Genomic DNA, 23,243 nt, shown 5'->3' with positions numbered 1-23,243 from the left:
AAAATGATTAAAATCTAATTTAAAACATAAAACAGGAAAACAGAAAAGCATATACAATTAAATCTACTCTTCTTCCGACCGCCCCTTATAATCATACTCCCTATATCATAACAGAAGAAAATTCAAAATATTGCCGAATATTACCTTTCAATTTTACAACCTTGCATACCCCCCCCCAAATTATAAGCGATTTTATAGCCGCCATTTGCCGTTTAGGTTGCACCAATCAAAATTACCACTCCATAAAAAATAGACACCCCACAAACCGTTAAAATAAATTACCACACAGCAACAATATACCCCCAATTTAACCCTAATACATATACCCCTTAATCTCAACACTATGTTAAAGACCATATACAAGCTTATATATCATACTATATATAACAAGCTTCTCCTTATTTATTTAGAATTCAATAAAGCTTCCCCCAACATTCTATAAGTCCTCGTAATCTTTTTCATCCCTAATGAACCCTACGCTAGACGCCGCATCTTCCCCATGCTACCTAGCACCTGCTCTACTCTTCAGATGAGAAGCATTAGGCTTCGAAATACTCTGGCATAAAGAGTCCTTTCTATGACCCAAATTTTGCCTGTATTCCATTATTCAATAAATGGCCCATTCTATATCTATCAATATAGAGTTTTGTGTCTTCATTTCATACTCTTGTTGTCCTATTATATATATATATATATATATATATATATATATAATATAAAGCTGAATGTGTGTGTGTGTGTGTGTGTGTGTGTGTGTGTGTGTGTGTGTGTGTGTGTGTGTGTGTGTGGTCACGGATAGGCTCCTATATGGTTGACTATTTTAAAAAACTGATTACATATAATGATAGAAGATGTATCAAGACACAGGAATGGGGATGTTTGATTTGGCAGAACGGTGGTTCATAAAAATTGTGGGGTCTGTGTTCGCGCCTGGTCCACAAAGTATGGAAATAAAAAATTAAAAAATTAAAAAAAAAACGTTTACAAGTGTTTTTGATATAGATGTACATAAGAATACTTTGATAAGTATGTTTTAACTTAAATAGGGATGGTATAATAAAATTGTGGGGTTTGCGTTCGCGCCTGGCCTCCATACAATGGAAATAGGCATAAACTTTAATAAAGACTTTTCGTATCTAGCTGCGTAAGTATACTTTGATAATTATGTTTCAGTTTGAAGAAATATGGTATAATAAAATTATGGGGTGTTCGTTCGCACCTGACCTCCATAGAATGGAAATACGTCACAAAGTTTAACAAGGTTTTTTAATATAGATCCACAGAATATTGTGATAAGCGTTTCAGTGTGAACAGGTATGGTATAATAAATTATGGGGTTTATCTATTTTATTTTTACTTTCATCATATTTTGCTTTGGTTTTGATACCCCCGAATTCAACCCAAATTTACAACCCTTCCTTTTCATAACCTATCATACTTTCATAAATCAGAGTCCATTTTCTGTAGGCTGTTTTTGAACCCAGTCAACGACGGGTACCTTTGCTAGTATATATATATATATATATATATATATATATATATATATATGTATATATATATATATATATATATATATATATATATATATATAGAGAGAGAGAGAGAGAGAGAGAGAGAGAGAGAGATAAACATATATATATCTATCAGTATTTACTTAAAGTTAGGTATCTCTATATGCTTAAACAATTGTATGTACAGGATTCACTCTTAAATTTATTAACCAATCACTATTAGTTTGGGAACATATCTGATTGACGAAAACGGTCAAATATGTGCTATCTATAGTTTTAAGCAAAGGTGTTTAAACGACCTTGAAGCTCTTTTTAAAAATTCAGATTTTTGTGTTTGTTTAACAATAGGTAGTCCACAAATATCTGTTACTTAGTATTCGTAAATGATGAGCGTCTACATTCATATAATATAATCATTCAAAAACACGTTTCGTTGTTTCACAGCTCATTAGCATGGCTGAATCTAATACGATTCAAACTAGATAACAGTGACTGAATTACAGTGTCCTTATTCGTGGGTCACAAAAATTCGCTAGTAGCAGATGTGAGGTATATTGCATTTAAATGTTGCCATTTTTTTTTTTTTGCAATATTAACGATTGAACGCATTCAAATATCTTTTTCAGTGAAGCATTACCAAAATGCTAAGGAATAAGAATTATTCCCTTTTACCAGTGTGATGGCCCCATGTGGGAAGCTTCTATAGTTACAAAATACGATTATCCATGAGAGGGCACATATCTATGAATAATTATATTTATAAATATAGACGCTCCCCATATAATAGGGAACAATGTTTCTCCCTTAACATTTAGATAATGCTTTCCTATAAAAATGATATTTGAACACACACACACACACACACACACACACACACACACACACACACACACACAAAGGTTAGGTATGTGCAATTGACAGTGAACACTAGAGCACTTCTAAAATCATCGTGAAAAGAGAAGGAATTGGAAGAAATAGATTTAACTCGTATATATATTTCTATACATAGGATTTACACCTTCACTAATGTAATTATGGAATATATATATAAGCAACACGGTGAGAAATGCGATCACAATTCTTTTTTTTTTAACTTCATTTATTCGCTGTGCCATTCAAACTGGCATTCCCGTACCCCCACAATATCATAACATAAGGAAAATACAAAAACTTTTAATAGTTAAAAAAATTGCTCTACATAAAATTTTGTGTTATATTACATAATGAAATTTTACCAGATTGGTATCAATAATGTGTATGTGCTGAATAACTTCTAAACTTATATTTATGAATTATGGGATACATATTCTAGTCAACGTGGTGAATAACATGGGCACGTAATTTCATCATTTTTTTTTTTTTTTTTTTGTAAATTTAAAATTCAGTTTTGGGATTTTTGGAGGTAGGCGACATTATGGGGTAAATAATATAAAATATGCTTAATGAAACGAATGAACTTAATCAAGTATAATTTGCTTTGCATTTGTCTTTATTTAATAATTACATATTAATTAGTAAAAATAATACTAATACCAAATGAATAAATCTAACAGAAAAATAATAATGCTTTCTATTTAACAGATAAAGCCATTGATAGACTGTTTTCATCATAAACACATACCTAATAACTGAATCGATTGTTTAAATTTTAAAATTATTTTGGTATTAACAATTAGTTTAAATATCGTTTAATGGTAAGCTTTACTCGAATACCTTTAAAAATATTTTTTATGCATACAGTAACACTTAATTATTAAATTTGTGATAATTTAATTTATTCATAAAAATAAATGAAAACAAACATATTTTTTATAGGTACTCTAATATTTAAATAAAATATGGTTGTTGACGGAATCAAATATTAATTACCCCTTGCTGAGATAATCAGCCATTTGCATTTATACGTAATTTATAAATTATTTATGAATAAATTATTTACATATTTTTTCAGCCTTGTTCAACTTGTGTGCAACTTCTAAAAACAACAAATATTTCAGAATATTTTACACTGCAAGCAAAAATATGTGTCCTCTAGATGTAAATATTTAATATTTGTTGTTGTTACCTTAGAATATTAAGGAGTTATTCCTCGTGGGCCAGACCGAAATTATCTTTGCTGAATCATTATCTTCTAAGAGTAATGTATTTTGGAATTGCCTTCCATCCCCTTAGAGCTTTTATTTTCATGGGTAGAATCCACTGCTTATATTTGCATAGTCACAGAAGTGATGTGGAAGCCTAATTTTCCATCTCTCTCTTTCTTTCTCTCTCTCTCTCTCTCTCTCTCTGTCATTGTAGACTTCTTCTTCTTCTTCTTCCTCGTTTTCTTCTTTTCAATAACAGCTTTCGTAATCGTTATTAATAAAGTCACATCACAAATGCTTTTAAATTCTCTTTGGGTTTTACATTTTTTGTAGTATACATGTATACACATACAATACTCCCCTCCTTTTTCTCATGAAGGTAGGATGCAGATATCTAAAACGCAACTGCCCTTTCTGCTGACTCAGTGAAAAGAGAAGAATCTTGTCTGCACATTCGCCACATTAAATTAATGACTTTCGGACTCTGCTGGGATATGTATCTCTCATTTAATCGAAAATTGGAAAATTCGATTCTACTTAACCTTACATATAAATTTATCATTTTAACCCTAATTTTACACAATAATATATAAATATCATTACTAAAAACGAGAATGAATTCTTTAATTTTGAAGTAGGAAAAAGACATGCATATGCATAGTACAAAAAACAAAATCAAGGTTTGGCCTCTCATTGGCTTCATCTTTACATTTTTATGTTGTTTTACATCGTTGATGCTGTGTTGTCATCCCTTGATACTAGGCTACTTCAAGACAGCTAGCCATTTCAGCGTAGCACTTTTCTATTGCTCTCTACGGAATATTTCTCAGACATTATTAAAGTAAATTGTATTTATTTTACATAGCCAATACATTCTCTGTAGTTTACTGTGGCAAGATATGCATTTGGATTGTGTGTAGAGACTTTTAACATAGATTTTATTTTTACGTTTGTAGTTTGCACCTCTTTTTATGTATTATGTTTTATTACGTCCTTCTTATGTTTGCCTTTGGCAAAGTTTTTCTGTGAAAAATAAATGTATGCATATATGCAAATGCAAATTAAAGAGTCTGGATTTAAGATTTTATCATCGTTGCTACATTTATGTCCGATTCTCGAGTGTTCTTTAGAAAATATGCATTCAAAATAATGATCGTGTAATGGAGTAGGACTTCAGCACATGCGTGTCTATAAAAACGTATAAAATGGAATGTCAAATATTCTAGTTTTATTGTGTTATTGAATATAACAGAATTGCTTATCTATGCACAGTTAATGAAAAACTCTATTAGCACAAATTTTCACCTAAAAATGTGGTTACATTCAGTAAATTCTTGATGAACTGCCCCTTAAGTAATCCAAGCTTCCAAATTTCCATTACTAACGATTACTACGATATTATCCAATTGATTACTGTACACACAGTAACCCTTATCCTCGAGTGGCCTCCGAGCTTTGATAAGTCGTGACTCCCATATACAAAAAACGTTTAAGTGACATCTTTATGTTCATAGGGGACCCCAGGCAGAGTTCGACAATACCACATAACTTCCAGATAGAGATTTTCTGCTTCTTGGCTGGCAAGATTTCAAGCAGATAAAACATGTTCAGTGGAAGGGAATTGCACAATGTAACTGGGTGTATTCATCTATCGATTTGTCTGTTGTTCTCTCTCTCTCTCTCTCTCTCTCTCTCTCTCTCTTTCTCTCTCTCTCTCTCTCTCTCTCTCTCTGACAGATTTTCTCTTTGTAATAAGTCTTTTTATGAACATTGGCATAACAGATAAAATAATGAGTAAAATTTCAGTTCTAAGTGACACTCTTCTGGAGGTTGTAGGTTCAATCACCAGTGTGGGCGATACTAACAATACAACCGTGAATTACTTAAGACTTTTCTTCAATTATGGTCGACAGAATGAGAGCAGATTTCCCCCATGTATTAAAATAAAGGGTTCCATTCTAAATTCTGTGCATATTTTCAAATATTGTTCTTAAATGTTGAATTATTATTATTGATCAAAATATGAAAAAAAGGAATAATAATTAAATAATCCTTTTCCTATTTTCTTTTTCACTTCCGAAAACACATTTCTAGTTTTACCATAATAAGATATCTAATTCCTCCAATCCAGTTGCTTGACGTAATACAAAAGTAAGTAAAATTTTTATTTTTGTTTCTTATTTTTCATGATAGATAAATAACATCCATTGAAGAAATACATTTCTATCACTATTCAATGATATTTTCCATCCACTGTCAAGTTCTTCAAAAAAAAAAAAGGAATGATGGCAGAAAATGATAAAATGAGGCAATGCAAAGAAATGCATTTATAAAATAAATCTTTGAATATTTGTTTCACCTTCAACTTTAAGTTTTTGTCTGTTTACATATTTATAAAATAAATATTCACGTACTCCTCAGTATTTCATAGGACTCTAGAAAGCACCTAACTCCAAATAAAATCCTATACTATATATAAGTGTCAGATCGGTATGATATCCATCAAAGAAGCAAGCGCCCACGTATTTGTGCCTTATGTGGCTATACGTAAAACGATAACAATAACTAACTTACCTTCAGGTGTGATCTGAAGGAGAGACACCATGAAAATTGACAGAGCTTTTATACCAAACCCAAGTTACATGTTTACATGTCATGTGATGGGGGGGGTATAAAACGGTGTGAGAAGTGGAAGAGCAGGGGAAGAAAATTAAGTCAACAAACATTTTGTTTAACCACTACCAGGAAGCAGCTGTTGCAAGAACGAATTTATTTTTTTTTTTTTGGGGGGGGGGGAAATCGGCGAATGAAGTTATCTCAACAATAGGTCCCAAGATAGACAACTGCTGTCACACCTTGAGTGGTGCCGCACAAAGCACTCTTTCCTGTCTTGGAAGAGTATAAGATTAACTTCAAAGTCTAGTGAGTGTGATCTCTTTTCTTCCCTACAACATATTCCTCATGGAAGAAATGTTGCTAGTCTTTCTCTACATCATTATTTCCATGGAATAACTTTCGTAGAAGAATAGATGCCTTGAATTGCAAGAAAGTTTTCTGGTCAAAAGGAAACAAACAAATAAAACATCTGGAAAGCATGTGATTGAACAAGATCCTAGATTTGGAGACAGTTGATCCACTGAACCGTGATGACTAGAAAATGAGTTTTTTGAAATATCAAAAAACATTTAACGTTTGAACAAGTAATAAATTATGTTAAATAAATAGATAAATAGACAAGAGAGAGAGAGAGAGAGAGAAAGAGAAAGAAAAAGAGATAGATAGAGAGAGAGGGAGAAAGAAAGAGACAGAGAGAGAGAGATTTGTGATGAGAAGTTATCATCATTACATTTTCTTCAGATTATTGTCCTCAAATTTTTCATTTATATTTCTACTTTGCCTGATGTGTTTTACGGACACCTTCAAGTGTATATTTCATGTTTCTCCCATATTTAAATATTATTGCTGTTGATTATTTGTGGGGATTTCTTCTTCTTTATCTTCTACTTCTTCTGCTCTTCTTTTAAAAGTCATTTTCCCTTAGGCTTCTTTATCCACTGTCTCCATAATTCCCTTCACAATTCATCAATCCCAACTGTCTGCTCTCTTCAACCATCAACTGGTTTCAATTCTTTTGAGGTCCACCCACTACTGTGGATCACCTATCTCTGTTAAAAATTAATTTCCTTGAACCTACTGACGGCATCCGTGTATATAATCGAACACATTTAATCTTCTACTTCATAGAACTTCCTTCCCATTGATGCCCACCAACTCTACCATTGAGTAATTTGTTCTTCCAATAAGAAATCTGCGTTGCAGAGGAGACCGACAAAGTCGGGGGAATATCGGATGTATTGCATGTACACAATTAGGGGTCCGGGCTCAACCAAATGTATATCAGATTCCTGAACGATGACGTCAACTTTACATCAAGAATCGAGATCATGAAACAATGAGAGCATATATTTTAACTGGATTGGAATTGCTAAAAGAGCAGAGCAATAAAATAATCGACATTTCAAATCGAATGTCAAAATAAGCAAATAATCAGATTCGGATCACACTATCACTGTAATGTAAATAAAATTTGATGTTGATTTAACAAGCGTCGGTTTATTTGATTACAAAAACCACGGCTATCAACGTGTTTATACTACTGCCAATCATTTTGTTAAAAGTGCAAATCACGAACTATATAGACGACAATATTACATCTGTCAGTTGCTTTCACATGGGTTATAGAATTGTAATACATATCTCCGATGCATAGAGAAGAACAGGCTGGATTCATGCAGTATATAACTGTCGTCTGATATTTTGATGTGCTTCACAAAAAATATACCTTTCTCCGTGAAATAAAAGTTTTAATCCAACAATTTTCTGTCCTTTCACAACTTCCAGAACTATCTAAGATATTTACTTTTATTTTTATTCTTCTCAAACAAGCAATAAAAGTCAAAGACAAAAGCAAGTGTTGATTATGTAAGAAAGTAGTTTGTGACGTTTATTTTTACTGTTGATCAAGCAAAAATCAATTGGATGCAGTGTAATGATGTATAGAAATGAAACCTTGCCAGTGAATGTTTAGGGCATGAATTGCATAAAGAGATATAATATGAGAATGATACGATGGATGTGTAATGTGAGATTTTAAAACAGGTTTAGATCTGATTACTTCAGAGGAAGATTTAATCTCGACAGTGTAGAGAACTGTGTGTAAAACTAAGTAATTTGTTGATATAAGATAGTTATAAGAATCCGTGGATGATGTAGAATAGTTAATGTAGCAGGATCAATTGACGGGTGAAGGTCAGGAAAATATAAGAGTAAATTTATCAGGATGGACTTGAGAGAAGGAGTTTAAAAAACCTGGCTAGAAATAGGTTAGTTTAGAAGTCAATTTCTAAAAACCATGCAACTCATCGCGGCATGATGATGATGATGATGATGATGATGATGATGATGATGATGATGATGATGATGATGATGATGCATACAAATAATCAACGATAATCATGAGGAAAAAAGTCAGCATAATTAATCAACACACCTGAAGAAAACTGGAAGAAATCGTAGAAATGTGAATATAAAAGTTTAACATACTGTTGGGTGTTCTTAGATTCCCAGTATTTGTCTGCTGCCAACTTCGTTGCAAGAACCAACTTGTATCTCTCGTCGCAGTGGTGATGTGGCCACTAAAGTTTTTGTCTTCTCACCTGGTATTTCTCACATTCACTTTTACTATCCCTTATCCCTATATATATAAAATGAACTCATTTTCCCCTTATGATTTTGACCTTAATAGGATTAAAAATCAAGGCATTTCATGCAAATGTAATATGCACAAACTGCAGCACAATATCTGAGGTGTGTTATAGGCATATTACTTCTCCACTTCCTCGATAATCGTAGATTCCTATATTTTTTTCTGCTGAGAGTTCACTGCCACAATCGGTTAAAATCAATGAAAGTAGTAAAATCTTTTCTCTCTAATTAATTCCTCCTTCCCCCACCACCGCTTACACCAATTCCGGGATCGTTCACAAGGAACAGTTATGAAGGAATGCCGGTTTGGGTTTCTTTACTTCGTAGTTGCTTAAAAAAACTGAAATGGAATTTCACCATGCCTTTCCATTCTATGCTTCCTATTGGGTGAAACGCACCACGGAATTAACCGATACCGACATTCCTACAAACATTAATTCTTATCCCATGCTTACTTTTACGTTGCTTAATTACCATTTATATTACTTCAACGAATTATATAGCATACTATTCAAACACTCTCTTACAGAAATTTGTGTTCTGCAATACGACTTTAGTTTACACATAGAAAATCGCATTTACTAAAAACCCCGAAACGAACTAACCTTTGATTCCATGTTTTACTACAAACTCAATTGGTCTCCAACTCTTACTTAAGTATCCAATTTTAATTATGACACGTTTGTTTCTCTTTCAGCGTACCCTCATTGAATAACACTTAGCCGCTGATATTCAGGTAAATGGACTTTTATATCACATTGCATTATACAACCATTCACTTCTTCCATGTAATTTTATCGATTACACCATTCACGTAAAACGCACTTACAAAATGTATAGTCCGTGTAGGCTTACCTCGTTCACTGCCTTCCACTGTAGACCGCCAGATTTCAATAATTTTTTTTTACGTTTTTTCTTTCATGAAATACACTAACATGTTCCAAACTAGCTGAATGCCACCTTGTTGTTAATTATGTTTATTTAAACAGTTGCCTAAAAACGCGAATAGATTTTCCCACTTCCTTCCTTTCAATTATTTCTCTTTAAAAAACCCACATGCATTCAGTTTCACTTATTCGCCAGCGAGTGAGGAGAATAAAACCATAACTTATAATGTGGGATTTTTTACCAGTTTTTGCTATACAAAGTGATTCTTTCAATTTTCCGCTCAAGAACATTCAGATACAATTAAAAACAAAAAATTTAGTTTCATCTGATTGCCAGGGGAGGATGGAATAAATAAATAAATAAATAAATAAATTTCATTTCTTTGCCGAGAGGGGCCCACTGGGAGCATAAACAATAATGCCATTTTTTCCCAACATTTTTACACTAAAAAAAATGATTCTTTCCATTTTTTTATGAAATAAAATGCAAATTTAAAACATCATTTCCGTTTTATTTCGTTTAAAAAAACCGGAATGGAAATTTAACGTTCCTTTTTGTTCTATGCTTTCTACTGGGTGAAACGCACCATGGACTTAATCGAATCGAACTAACCTTTGATTCCATGTTTTACTACAAACTCAATTGGTCTACTTACCTACCAAAACCTTTTTAACCCCCCTCCCCGACACAAACACCCGGGCAACGATTTTTTATTATTCTTTTGTTTTAATTTACTCAAAAGCACACACACTGCTAAACATCCAGGCAACGCCGGGTACCCCCGCTAGTTATTGAATAATGTTAATATTATAATTAATAATTAATTAAATAATGTTAATAATTAATTAAATAATATCAAGTAAGTAATGCAAGTATTTCTTTGGGTTTTTTTTATTCATTGTTATATTCATGTTCTTCCATTATTCCGAATTAAGTAGAATTCTGTTTATCTTTTCACTTACACACACATGCACTCACACATGCAACCACACACACACGCGCGCGCGCACACACACACACACACACACACACACACACACACACACACATATATATATATATATATATATATATATATATATATATATATATATATATATATATATAAGATAGTAGGTAGATACAGATATTCTAAATTCACAACACTATGCACTCTCATACTCTCATACGGTCATGATTAAAAAAGGTCATATAAAATCTTTTGAACATACTTTTTTTTAATTCAAAAGATTATTGGAATAATTATTGGAAAAATTTCTTAAGTGAAAATTAAATATCAATTAAAATGTTTACTCAATTACTGAAAACCTTTAAATAATTCGAATTAAAAATCGATTTTTTTAAGTTTAATTATTTTTAGTTAAATAATTTTTTTAAGTGTAATTATTTTTAGTGTAATTATTTTTAGTGTGCAATCATTTACATTGGCTTGAAAGAGTCTAAATTACATTTCAAACGTTGTTTGTGACCGTTTGGTACAAGAGAAAAAGTTCACTGATGGCGGCCTATGGCTGCGACTTTAGAATAGCGATGTCTAGGTAAGATAATTCAATATCACCTCTTCAAGTCTTTTTTTTATATTTTGTAAATTGTGAGTGTGTATGTATCTGAGCTATCGCTCAAATCGTTCATATCTGGGGGTTTTTTTTTATAGATTTTGTCAGATTTTCCAGGCAGGATTCTAATGGCTAGACACCATCGCTGTGATGACAAACTGAACTGTGTATTAAACCACACTTGTCAGATGGCACCAACAAAAGGTGCTTGTAACATATCATAGAGTGTTCTTCAATCCACAGTGGTTTGTCTGTGATCCACTTTGTCGCCATAACCGGTTGTTTGTCACTATGAAGTCACAGTGATGATGTGACAACCACACTTTCTATCGTCTTCTTTAATCTGATGGTTACAAATGGATAATTTAAAAGAAAAAAAAATACAAGTTTGTAGTTGCTAATGTGGTACATCAATAGAATTTATAGATATTGCAACTTTCATAACATTTTAGATGAGGATTGGCAATCCATATTATTTGGAATATTCGGATTAATTTCATCCTGACTGTTATTCTCATAACGTTTCTGCCGATTAGAACCTCCGATTTTCTTCGGGTGTATTTTTAGCTATAGATAAAATATTTGGTTACACACTTCTGGAAGTCGAAGGTTAAATCCTCACCATAGGTGACACTTAAAATACAATTGCGAATTACTTTGGACTCATGAATCATGGGCGAAAGCATGCTACCCCTATGGATTAAATAAAGAGGTTACATCGATCGAAATTCTGCCAATAACACTCAAGATGAGAACTTTAGTCAGAATAATCTAAATAATTCAATCATACTGCTGGTAAAGATATACACCCACAAATGTCCACCAGTTAAGTGCAAAACAGTAATTTAGTAAATTCTGTCAAAACCAATAGTAATCGTTTATATTTAAGTACTAGCAAGAAAACTCGATGTTGTTAAGGGTTGAATAAAAACTCTATGTCTTATAATAACATAGTATTTTTTTTGTTTGTTTTCATTTTCTACATTTTATAATGTTCAATTTTTGACAAAGGTCCAAAAGATATACTTTGGAAAAGACAAGCCCAGAACTACAAATTTAACTATTGAAAATAATTACGTATATAAATGAATACGTTTTGAAAGCTGAAAACAACGCATTTTTTAATATATAAACAAATTTATTTGCTTATATCAGATATATTTCTCTTGGCCTTTTGGTCAAGATCAAAGTGTAGTATCTGTTCTTCAGATGCTGCACTTCATTTTCTTATTCTCTTTCGGTGGAGGAGAAATCCTTCACGACTGAGACAATTTTTTATTTTTGTACCTTTTCTCCACGTTAAAAAACGACCCTGGTATCTAACTCTGTCCCGTGGGGAGGCATAGTAAATAGGTATATCAGATATATTTCAATGCTAAACATCCTTATCAATGAAGAGTCTGTTTTTTTTCTTTTGCTTTTTCTTGACCGCTTGGTGGAATTCTGCATGCGAGAGTGACGCATTTTACAAATAATTACGTATATAAATGTTATGTTAGATAAAACTGATGGTCTTGGTAACGGCTCGATATTTAAAATAAAAAAATAAAACAGTCATCCTTTCATATATATATATATATATATATATATATATATATATATATATATATATATATATATATATATACCCAATGTTTCCTCTGCACTCAATCAGGTCTTTTAGGCATCATCACTCCAAATTACATCCCATACCCTAACCGAGAAGCTCCCATGTTTCAGCATTGGCTGAAGTCTTTTTAAGTCAAACTGTGAGGGAGCCTCCATACCTATACACTTCGACTGTCGGGAAATAATGAAAATCGTGACTCATCAGAGAAAATAACATTAGTCTTTAAAGTCATAGGTCTCTTCACCATCTCACGAACCTAATCTTTTCTGTGCCAACAGATATTGGCAGGATGAAGAAGAGATTTCCTTCTCACATCTCTACCATAGTGGTCGAGCTTGTGGAGATACTTGACAGCTTTTTTGGGACTGACACTAGCTTGTGTTGTAATATCAAAGCTTTGCACTAAAGTTTCTCTTCAACATTTCTTTTCACAAGATGCAAGGTTCTTTCAGAAGGTATGCGGTTACCTGGATGAGGTTTGTTTATTCTTTGTCCTGTTTTTTGAATTGTACGGTCACTTAACAGTAGAAAGGGGCATTGAAAAATTTCCTGCTATTTTGCATGCATTAAGATCATCTTCACATTGACTCAAGATTCGTCCTTGCAGAAATTCTGAAAGGTCTGATGCTCCTTTGGTTCGTGGCATGCTTCAATGTTGTTAAATACAATTTTAATAAGTTAATATAAATTATTTCAACACTATTCTTATCTGTAAATATAAATAAGCATATATTAATGTTAGGAAAAATATTTATCTTAGTGTCGATTCTTTTCTCTCATGTCTGTGTATATATGGCCACACACAGTAACTGGGTGCCTTGCGCCCCCAGGCTAAACTTGTAGGAGATCTTGGAGTAGTAAGCGATCCCAAAGGTAGTGCATTATAGCCTACCGATGTGTGGATATGCCCTGGCACACTACCAACCCCTACCCCACTGTCTTGTGGGTGCCCTTGGTTGGCCAAAGACTAGAGGACCAACCCCAAAATCAAGCACCACTGTCTTGTGGGCCTTATCACAGCAAAAGGCTAAGAGATCGGAACTCTTCAAATCCTACTGCTGCCTTGCAGTTTTCCTTAAAAGGCTATGAAACCTCATCTAGAAATAAAAGGCATAGTAGCGAATATGATAGGGCAACTGTTTACCTGACTAAGATTACTTTCAGCCAGAAGCTGCAGCCTCTCTGCTGCCAGTTGTCGGGGGTTTGCTCCACTGGACATGAGCATTGGCAGTTCAGAGGGTGTTTATCTGATGTGCAACAGATACTGCACCTAAACTGCCCAAGCACGTTTGGAACCAAGGTGGAAAGTTCTGTGGTGATGGAGTGAGACTACGCCAACAATGTGGGATAAAGCACTGAGGCCCCAACTAGTCATCATCAAGATTGACGGACTGCATGATGATGATATATATATATATATATATATATATATATATATATATATATATATATATATGTATGTATGTGTGTGTGTGTGTGTGTGTGTGTGTGTGTGTGTGTGTGTGTGTGTGTGTGTGTGTGTGTGTGTTGAGAGAGATCATTTTTTGGCATTACATAATCTAATAGCTGTAAAAAAGGGAGATCACAACTAATTGATTCAAGTTTTACATATTTATTCCATACTTATACCTACTTATTCCATGAATAAATCTATTGGTAAATCTTCGTTAATGCTTTTTGTAGAATGACAAATATTTTTGCATCAGATTTCCTGATGCTTTTCTGACATTTTTTCGTCTGTTATTGCTGTCGTATTCAATTGAGTTGTATTGATTATAAGACTTAACAATTGATACGACCGGAAGTGAAATAAACTCTGCCCTTTTATAAGACATTGTTATCTTTGAAATTATGTTAATAAAGCAAAATGACAGACAAAATTGACTTGAACTTGATCTCTAATTATCAGTGCTGGGAGGTATAACTAGATAAAAGAATTGATTAAAAATATTGAAAATGAATTCTAAATGTGAGTTCAACTTGTAAATGGCTGGCATAATCAATTGATCTTTCACTGGAGATCGACCTATATCCTCATTGATAATTTAAACCCTTTTTTTCATGATACAGGATCAGTCATTTACGATCCAAATCTAAATAACTAATTGGCAACTCCGGGGCTAATGTTTTTTGTCCGGATTAACTATTACTATTTTTGACATTTACATGAATTTCTGATATAACAATCATTATACTATGAAAACATTTTGGCATTTGGGGAGTTTGTCAGTTCATACGCAAATAGAAACAAAGTATTGGTTGACAAAAACAAAAGGAATAGGTAGAATTCACATTAATAAAGCTGTAGTTTCTAAAATCTCATATAAGTTGACATGTGCTTCATGAGTTTAAAGAAATTAACATAACATAATAAAATACAAAAATATAAATAAGTAGCAGTTCCGTCCAGCTTTGCTCAGGCCCTATGTACTGTTCATAATTTTATGTGCATATGTATATATTAAAAAGTGTGAATATGTATCATAATGCCTTTCTATATAATAGGTTTCCTTTACTACCATAGAGACACGTTGGTAGAGATCGCAGACGTCAGTTTTTTTTAATTTTGACACCAATTTTTACCCCTTAACATTTATTGTTTTGGGTTAAAATTGAATTCAAATATTTGACCCAAGTCCAAGTAACATCCATCTAAAATTTCAAATGTTTAGACCCAAAGTTGGCGAAGGAGTTTGGTGGAGTCTGCAAAAGTCAACTCTGTAAACTTTGACCTCTTGCCAGACAAATTTTCGCCGAAAAACTAATTAAAAAGCTTGCTGCATGTCTGAATGCCCTTTATGTAAAATTTCAAATGTTTAGACACAAAATTGGCTTAATAATTTGCTAGAGAACACAAAGGTCAACTCTTTTGAACTTCAACCCCTTGGCAGCCAATTTTTGGGCCAAAACCGATTAAAAAGCTTGCCCTATGTCTGAATACCCTTTATGTAAAATTTCAAATGTTTAGACCAGAAATTGTTTGAGTAATTTGGTAGAGACCGCAGCGGTCAATTTTTTTTTTAACTTGGACCCCTTAGCATTTTATTATTTTGGGCTCAAATCAAGTTATTAAGTTAGATCCATGTCCAACGAATCTATATCTAAAGTTTCAATTATTTATACCCAAAATTGGCGGAGGAGTTTGGTAAAGTTCTCAAATGTCAAATAGTTGAATTTTGAGCCCTTAACAGCCAAATTTCTGGCCGAAACCGATTACAAAGATGTTTCCAAATCTCACTACCCTGTATACCAAATTTCGAGTCTGTAGACTAAAAATTGACAGAGTTATTGTGTCCGGAAATGTACACAGACAGACAGACAAATACTTTCACTTTCATAGATATATAGATAGATTTAAGTGATCTTTTTTTCTAATCTGCAAAATCGTAGATATAAAGGGTATTTGATTTTTGTTGTTTAAAATATAATTTCTAATGTTTTTTTGCCAATAAAATAATATTTATTTACATTCATTATAATTACTTACTTTCTCATTCAAATACGAAATAGTGTATACTTTCATGAAATTTCCAAAATATTTTCCTTCGTTTTAGTCATAAAGTGGTAGAAGCTTGGTAAATATGGAAATTGACAGTCAGGTAGTTAAAGATCAGGTGTAAAGTATTTTTTAAATTTATTATTTTTGTTATGCCTGTTTTTAAATTTATTATTTGTTTGTTATGCCTGTTTTTAGAACATCGTTGAGAGAAAGGCAGCGAAAGGTAAGAAGGATAAATTCTATCCATACAAAAGTAATTATGACTTATTGACAACTTTCAGGGTTGGTTGGTTGCTTTTTTTTCGGGCATATCAACCCTTTTCAGATTATTTAATGTCGAATCCAGTCATTTTGTTAAAAGTTTTTATGCTTCAAGTTCTTTATATCTTCAAATATTTTATTCATAGAGATTGGCTTGGTTTGGATATCTCGTTTTATGGCATATCAAATCTTTTTAGGTTATTTAATGCCGATCTGGTCATTTTGGAAATAGTTTTTATACCTCAAGTTTCCCATATCCTCAAATATTTGTTCATGATGTTTGGTTTGGTTGTTTTAGAGGGAAATTGTTGTTTTTGTTTTTGACTTTGTGGAACATAGCTGTGTCTTGTAAAAGGAAAGAAAAAACAATATCATAAATATTTGATGGATCTGGTAGCACGAGCAACTTGTTAAGACAATGAAAAAAAGTTTTTAATGGGATTTCAGAGTATCATAAGAATATTCTAGATGGAGAAAGAGTTGTTCAGCATCTGAGAAGGATTTGAGCACACATATCTATTTCTTGTCATTGGGCGAGTTTGCATGTGTGTAATTCAGTAGGTATTGTAGATGTGTGTGTGTGTGTGTGTGTGTGTGTGTGTGTGTGTGTGTGTGTGTGTGTGTGTGTGTGTGTGTGTGTGTGTGTATTTAGTAGTTTGCTGTTTTTTTGTTTTTTTTTTTTCAGGCAGAAAATGTCCATATAATTGTGTGAATTCATTGAGTGGGTATTTGCTTTCATGTGTACAGTAGTTCATGTTGTGTCTGCTGTTATACCCTTAGTCCAGGACTGAAGCTATTTTTTGAGGACCGTTCTCATGTGCATCGAATGTGAAAGAAAAACAGAAAAAAGGGGAAAAAGCTATGTTTGGGTTTTTATAGTTTCCAAAAATATTTAGCAGTCACTCTTTTTGCTTCTATGATTAGCTGAAGGAATCTGCTAATTTGAACTTTTGTTCAATCAAGAATCGATCATTAAAAACAACATGCATTGCTGTAGCTAAATCTTTACCATTAATAAAAATATACAGAAGGTATTTAGACTATTATTATATGGATTAAATTACGTTAATTATTTCATCTGGTTACTTTGCTGTGACTATTATGGATGTAGTGCGGTGTAATGGTTACAAATGTGGACTGGGTGCTCAGTATGCCTATGTAAGATTGGAGGTATAGCATCATTTTTACAAATACTTTTGAGTATTATGTGAATCCATGAACACTTTCTCGAACTATGCTTTAAAGGAGTGTAGAAAGCGGATTTGGGTTTACTTTCGCTTCTCTTATTTTGTCCTTTGGTCCTCACATTCCATGATATATCATTGTGTATGGCATCTGCCCATCTCATCGTTGGTCTTCCTATCGGTTGCTTTCTGGCAACTTCAAATTTAATTGCATGTTTCCAAGTTTCGTGACAATATCAACGTCAGCCTTGAACCACAATGAGCCACCATGCCTCCATCTTTTCCTTATATTATGTCGATTGAACCTTTGTGGTCAAACCGTGTAACTCTCGAGATTGTAAATATTGTAGTATTAATATCTTGGGTAAATAAATGTTCACTGCTTTTTCTTGTCAACAGAAGTCATACAGCATTCATTAAGAGAATTTTCTTTTTATTGACCATCCTGATCATCAGTTCTTTGTGTGACTTCCTTCCTCCTTCCAAGATGATGGTTATAAGATAGTTTGTTGGGAAGGATAAGAGTTCACAAAGTTTTCTCCCAAGATATCGGGCGTGGATGGAAAAGCAAAATTGTAATAGAGAGATGCTGAAAAAAAGTAATAAAGAACTTTTTTGTTTCTTTTTTTACATCTTTTTTTTTTACAATTTTTAGTAGTGGTGGGACGATTAATCGGAATCGGAATCGTTAATCGTAAGAATCGTGTATTTTGGGAAGTATTGGAATCGGAATCGCATCGTTAAAAAATACCTTAATTTTCCGATTCCTTCATTACGATTCTTTTAGTCTGATGTTGAAAAAAAGAAAAACATTTCCTGATATTTCTAACCGCAAGAGAGAAATAAAAAGAAACCAAAGAAATTCATTATTAACAGGGCAATGCTTAGTGCCCCTCCCTTACAAGGTTCATTCATTCAGATCTATTGTAATAAAAACTACAAAAGAGTTAACTTGAAAAGAAGTATGCAGGGCTCTACATTGCGAGTAAAAATAAAAAAAAACGCTTATCTTTTTGGCGATTGTTTTTTTTTTTACTGACAAATCTTCTAATAGTGAATGAAAATGCTTTTTCAACTTATATTTTCTTAAAATAAAACGAGCAAAGTCAAATTATTTAAACAGTAAAAGGTTTAATAGAACAATATACTTTTTTTCTTTTTTTAAAAGAAGGCTTTTGAAAGAAATATCTCTAAAATGAAATTGATCCCGTTGTATTATTTCGCAAAGTTTTGACAGTAGTCGGTTTCTTTTGAAGTTTCAAAAAAATCGACCCCATACCTATCTCTTCCAAACCTAAAGTTATTAAATAACCCCTTCGTTAAATCAAGGGTAATTAATTCAATTCAGTCAAGTTTTTTTTTTTTTAATTTCATTGAAATAAAATCCATTTTTAAAATTTTTTTCTCCAGAAAGATAAAACCCTGAATTTGATTATATTAAAAGCAGAATAATATAATCTTTTTTCTAGAATGTTAAATTGAAAATTAAAAGTGTTTTGCGCAGTTTTTTGCCGAACGAAAAAGAAATTAATATATATATTTTTAAAAAGTTTTGTAATCAATTAATTTTTATGTCTAAATAATATTTACGATTAATTAAATAATTTCATTTTAAAAAGTATTTATAAATAGAATTTTACTAAGGACTTATAGTTTAGCAATATTGAACCGCATCAACCATGTGTGAATTGAACACAGTCAACCTCCCCAAAAAAAATTCAAAAGAAAATGCGGGTTTGTATTACTGTACACATAGATTCGAAAAAGTTGTCAAAAAACAAATATATAACAAATAAATGTTATCAAAGGCAAGATAAGTTACTTTTCTACCTAACTGGATATATTTTTCGGGTTTTTATTCAATGTAACATGTTTATTCAGCTCGAAAAGCATACAGTGTTTACCGATGTATTGGAAAATTCAAACTGGCGCCCGACACTCTCTTTAACACGGTAAGTTCAGGAAAAGATGTTATAAATAATAAACTATACAAACTACTGCTAGAAACTCGCTCAATATATGTTACCGTGACATATTTTGACATATATTCGGTGTTTTTTTAATAGTATTTTGTCTAGTTTATTATTTATAACACCTTTTCCCGAACTTACCATGTTAAAGAGAGTGTCGGGCGCCATTTTTAATTTTCCAATACATCGGTAAACACTGCATGTTTTTCGAGCTGAATAAACATGTTACATTGAATAAAAACAAAATAAATTACCCAGTTTGGTAGAAAAGTAACTTATCTTGCCTTTGATAATATTTGTTTGTTATATATTTGTTTTTTGACAACTTTTTCGAATCTATGTGTACAGTAATACAAACCCGAAAATGTATATTTGCATTTCATTATGTAAACTTTTATACATTGGTTTCAAAAATTAAATTCTATAAGTTTTTTTTGTTAACTACCGGTTGGTACAATTTACCGCCCCATCCCTTTATATTTTTTTCTTTTTGTCTTTTTTAGCGGATTATTTTCAATTAATTATCCAAATAAGTGACTAGCTTTAAAACAAAATTTAATAGTAAATTATTTGTTTACAGATGAACTGAATTTTCTAATATGGCCCAAAGTCCAAAAAAAAGTCTTTTTGAAGATGATGAGTTGAAAGCCATTAGCAAAGTCTGTCAAATTAAAATATCGCAAGGAATAAAACCATCTAACATGACCACAACCAACATGTAAAAACATTTAACTATGAAGCATCCAAATAAATTGGAGGAGCAAAATAAAAAAGAAAAGGAACAAAAAATTACCAACTAGTCACTCAGAGCAGTTTTATTAGTGAGGGTCGAAATCGTAGTGTCTTTTTTTTTTTTTTTGCCTACGTCACCATCTAGGTGTCACCATTTTTTTTTAACCCTCCTTAACTTCAAAGAGTAAATACAATATATACAACTAAAAAAATAATTTTTAAAAATGCTGATTCCATTCATGAAAAATTCTTTTAACTAGAAATTAAAACTTAGGTAAAGATAGCTGACTGACAGCAACAGGAGCACTGGTTAACTACTGAACCACGTGGAAAGGTGTGGGGGGGGGGGGAGGAAAAAAAAGGAAATTAAATGATGATAATAAATTATGATAACCGTCTTTGAAAGGCACTAAACTCCTAAAATTTACTTCTTTAAAACTCCCCGGCGATTTTAAAGCACTCTCTCTCTCTCTCAAAAAAAAAAAAAAAAAGATTTAATTTTTAAGTTTGGGAAAGATATATTTATTATAACCAAATTCCTGTATGAAGACTGGATCTACTTTATTGGACGTTAATTTGTGAGATAAGTAATTTTTCAATGTTTAATATGTTTTTAAAGTTTCAATTATCAATTAAATTTTTTTAATTGCATTTATTTTTCAATTTATTTATAAAAAACAGGGTTTTAAATGTATTTTTCAAGGTAACAAGCTTCGAAAGAAGTCTAATAAAAAAAAAACTCACTTAATTTTTAATTTCGACAACCCTGAGAATTTAATTATTAAAAAAATATTGAAATGTGACATTTTTTTATTTAACGTTTCTATTAGTTCCATTAATTTTCTTTCAATAATTCATTTCACTCAACAAACTTCACCATTTTTTTTTTTTTTTTTTTATCTTTTTCTGTAATTTTGGTAATTATGTTTGCTCAATTTTATCTAGTATTTCATTTGTTTTTTATAGTGGTATCATTTTTATATGTGTTCCTTTGATATACCCTATTTCAAAATTAGTTTGGCTAAACTTATTCTTCACGTTAGAAACAACGTGTAAAAGCAATGAAAAAGTAAGAAAAAATAATAGGTGTTAACTACTCCTTGTGAATTATGGAGGTCTGAAGAACTGCCGTCACAAATACAACTATCAATAGCTAAACAAAAAATCGTTTTGGAAATTCTTTTAATTGTAACTTTTCGCTATACCTACCTTTTGGTATAACACACAAAAACTTTCGATTAATGGTATTTCTCATATATGGTCATTAACTTTGGAAAGGTTATTTTGTATCTACGGCGCCATGTCACGTGGTATATTGTTTTCTTTTTCATTACGCACGTTCATTTATAAATTATTAAATCAAATATTTATCTTTTTTATATTTAATTAGTATATATTTTCTTTCTCTTCCGCTATATTTTTTTTATTTAATTCATTAAATCTGTTAATTATGAGGACCAAAATAATGAATCGTGTGTATTTATTCTCTAATTTTCTTGTTTTTGTTCTGTTATATAAATTCTATTTTATTTGTTTTTTCTCTGAAGGATAAATTCTATTTTCTTTGAGTTTTTTTTTCTGTATTCCAATTAAGTAAAATAAATTTTCTCTAAAATAAATTTTGCTAATTTTTCCGTTTAGTTTACTATATAATAATTTTATTTAAACCAAAACACGACGGTGTAGACATAAAATATCTCTTCCAAAGTTAGGGAACATATTTGGGAACTACCGACCATAAGTATAAAACTACCTGGTATATTTCAAAACAATAAATTCCCTAGGAATCGGAATCGGAATCGTACTTGGTATCGGAATCGTTAATCAATATTTTCCTGGAATCGGAATCGGAATCGTATAAAAATTAAGAATCGTCCCAACACTAATTTTTAGTATCTTGTTTTATTTTAAATGAAAAATTTATATTTGCAACAAGGTTTTTTTAAATAAAAAAAATAATCATCTGTTGCCTTAGGCATAAAATAGATATACTGCTTTATTATGCTGACACAGCGTTTCTCGTTAGATTACGAAAGTTAAGAAAATTTGAGCCTGGTCAGTACCAAACGGGTGATTATTTGGGATCACTAGGCGGTGTATTTAGGAGGATATTTACGCCCCCTGCAAGAACGGCAAACACCCAATGTCGTCACCTCCCCTGATTCGGATATACATATAACTGGGGATTGTTTGTGAATTTGATATTCCCTTGACACCACTCCTTTGGAGGAAGCCGGTTCAACCCGCCTAGGATGAATGCCAGTGACATACAAGAATCCCGGATCATTTGTTTTTTTTAGGGAGAGAGTGGAAATTTATCAATTTTTTGTAAAAAACTGTTGGGGTTACCCTATGCTACAGATTCTCACCAAAGTATCAAATTCACTCGGTAGCCTGATTTTACTTGGATGATCCTAAATTTGTTTTAAAAGGATTTTATTTACCAAAAAATTCATCGTGAGAAGTAGAATAATATTTACAGATATTTAAAAATTGGATGAAAAGTTTTAAAACATTAAAAAGTGATTAGGTTTCTAGAATTCAGAATTCAATTAATTCTCCTCTAATAAATTATAATCTGATTCCATTATGTAACTTTTTATTTCCATGGCAGTTGGAGACGATTTTATTTAAATGTTTTTCCTAAATTTTTTCTAATTCCGTCTTCAAACTTACTGGTTTAA

The 23,243-nt window shown here is 31.9% G+C and overlaps 1 pseudogene; it reads left to right on the top strand.

The window, feature by feature from the left end:
• The first annotated feature begins 12,461 nt into the window (after positions 1-12,461).
• Positions 12,462-12,596, top strand: LOC145298033 (U2 spliceosomal RNA; annotated as a pseudogene).
• Positions 12,597-23,243: the final 10,647 nt, after the last annotated feature.

Source organism: Euprymna scolopes, chromosome 18 (assembly GCF_053919585.1).
Source record: "Euprymna scolopes isolate OS-2025 chromosome 18, ASM5391958v1, whole genome shotgun sequence".
In the NCBI taxonomy this organism is placed as follows: Eukaryota; Metazoa; Mollusca; class Cephalopoda; order Sepiida; family Sepiolidae; genus Euprymna; species Euprymna scolopes.
This window is presented reverse-complemented; position numbering and strand designations above follow the sequence as displayed.